The sequence below is a fragment of the Rhinopithecus bieti genome, unplaced genomic scaffold, assembly GCF_001698545.2.
Source record: "Rhinopithecus bieti isolate Rb0 unplaced genomic scaffold, ASM169854v2 scaffold_21902, whole genome shotgun sequence".
Lineage (NCBI taxonomy): Eukaryota > Metazoa > Chordata > Mammalia > Primates > Cercopithecidae > Rhinopithecus > Rhinopithecus bieti.
Window position 1 is genome coordinate 1 of NW_016887674.1, and position 2,291 is coordinate 2,291.

Here is a 2,291-nt window from a genome sequence, read left to right on the forward strand (position 1 = left end):
TTTTGAGATGGCGTCTCGCTCTGTGGCCGGCCCAGGCTGGAGTGAGTGGCGCAATCTCAGTTCACTGCAAGCTCCACCTCCCGGGTTCCCGCCATTCTCCTGCCTCAGCCTCCCGAGTAGCTGGGACCACAAGCGCCGCCACCACGCCAGGCTCATATTTTGTATTTTAGTAGAGACGGGGTTTCACCGTGTTAGCCAGGATGGTCTCGATCTCCCGACCTTGTGATCCACCCGCCTCGGCCTCCCAAAGTGCTGGGATTACAGGCGTGAGCCACCGCATCCGGCCTATTTTAATTTTAAAATAGTGATGGTGTCTCTATGTTGCCCAGGCTGATCTTGAACTCCTGAGCCTAAATGCCCCTCCTGCCTTAGCCTCATCTAATAATGGTCCGCATGTATTGCATGTTTGCTGTATGCTAAGTGTCTACATGCATTGACACTTTTGGCCCAAATCTTTGTGAGAGAGCTCTGTGCAGGGCAGAGGAGAGGGCTCAGAGAGGGGCCGTAGCTTCCTGAGGGCTGCACAGCTGCAGAGCAATGGCAAGTGATCACTGCAGCAGTGCCCTGGAGGCCTTACTCACCACCACAGGCTGCCGGAAATACTCATCCACCGCGGCGCCTCGGAGGGCGGACAGGTCCACTCCATGGAACGATGGCTGGTACCTGTGGACAGGCCCCAGCCCCACAGCAAAGTCAGGGCTGCAGAAGAGGCAGGTGGGGTAGCCCTGCCTTCTCTCCCAGTCAGCCCTCATCTAGCCCAAGTCTTTCAGAAAAGAGTGGGGCCCCTTGGGAGCTGGGGTGTCCCTGAGAAGGCAGGCTGTGGGGCCCAGGCGGGACACCAGGGCACACTCACCAAAAGTTGGCCTTGGTGAACTGCTCCATGTAGAGCTGCTCATCCGTGAAGGGTGCAAGGTGGACGTCACCAATGGTAGGAAACATGTTTCCTGGGAGTGGGGCAGGGAGGGATGCCGGTGTCAGGTGACGCATCCCACAGTGCCTGGCAGAGCTTTCAAAGAACACCAAGACCCCTAACCCTGGGTGCTCCCAGCCTGTCACCCATGCGTCCCTGCACTCCTGTGACAGCATAACCGAGCGCCTATTTCTAATGAGTGTTTCATCACCACCACGGGCACTTGACCTGCACCAGCTCATGGATTCCACCTGAGACTGGGAGGCCGGTAGCTCATCTTTATGTCCCATTACTAGGCCTGGGAGCTGTGAGGGACCTGCTAGAGCCTCACAGGGAAGCGGGCAGTGCCCAGGATGCAGCCAGGTGCTGCCTCTCAGGCCCTGCCGCCTGTGCACGTATGCAGCCGGGAAAGCAAAGCAAAGTTGCTCTGGACAGAGGGAGGGTGGGCCCCAGGCTACCCCAGCACCACTGGGGACCTCAGTTGAGGCCAAGAGCTGGTGGGGAAGCTGAATCCACACCATAGGGGCTGCCTAGGTTCTGGCACAGGAACCCAGCCGGCAGGGTGGGCCACTTGGCCTGCCTGGTCTGGGCACACAGACTGAGAGGGAAGGGCAGGGCCTCCCTCTGTGACTCAAGGGCAGACACATGAGTCAGGGCCAGCAGCAGGGAGGGCCAGGGCCCCACAGCCCCGCCTGCCCAAAGGAGCACCTGGCCTCCAGATGTAGGCCCCCCAGCCTGGCAAGCCGGGGAAGGAGGTCCTGAGGTATCAGTGGGACTCTGCCTCCTCCTTACGCCACCAGGCTGTACCCGAGGTGAAAGCTGTGCGGCTGCAGCTGCTGGAACGGGGAGGGAGATGCACATGCTGCGGCTTCTGCCCTGGGGACCTGGGGCACCATGGGAAGTGAGCCAGCCTGGAAGGAACCTCTGGCTCCTGCTGACCAGGAGCATGTGACTGGGAGAGGGGAGGACTGCCTTTAACCCCTGGAGCACCCCCCCCAACAGGCTCGGCCTCCCCGTCCCCACAAGCTGGCTGCTGGGCCATGGGGGGTGCATGCAGCTGCCCACAGAGCCTGACTCCCGTCTGGCCTCATATCCCGTCAGGAGGGGCCCCTCTGCTGGGGCTGTCCCCACCCCACCCCACCATCAGGGCAGAAGGGGAGGAGAGTGGGGCCCACAGCCCCTGGAGCAGCCTTGCCTCCCATACTCACACCCGAGACATGGGACACAGCTGGGGATGCCACTTCCCACCTCCAGGAGCACAGCCAGCCAGGACCCTAGGGCCTGGATCCAGGGAGGGCCAGAGGACTCTAGTGGAAGCTTTCTCCCGCCCCTGCCTGCACAGGCCCTACCAGCCTGCTGCTGCCCACGCTCCATCCCATGG

The 2,291-nt window shown here is 61.5% G+C and overlaps 1 long non-coding RNA gene across 1 annotated transcript; it reads right to left on the minus strand.

Annotated features, from left to right (window-relative positions):
• Positions 1 to 365: 365 nt before the first annotated feature.
• LOC108525855 (uncharacterized) lies at positions 366 to 1,767 on the minus strand. The gene is made up of 3 exons (XR_001884357.1): positions 1,619 to 1,767; positions 854 to 944; positions 366 to 663 (listed from the first exon to the last, which is right to left on the minus strand). It is a non-coding gene; the product is annotated as an uncharacterized LOC108525855 (long non-coding RNA).
• Between the last annotated feature and the right edge of the window lie 524 nt (positions 1,768 to 2,291).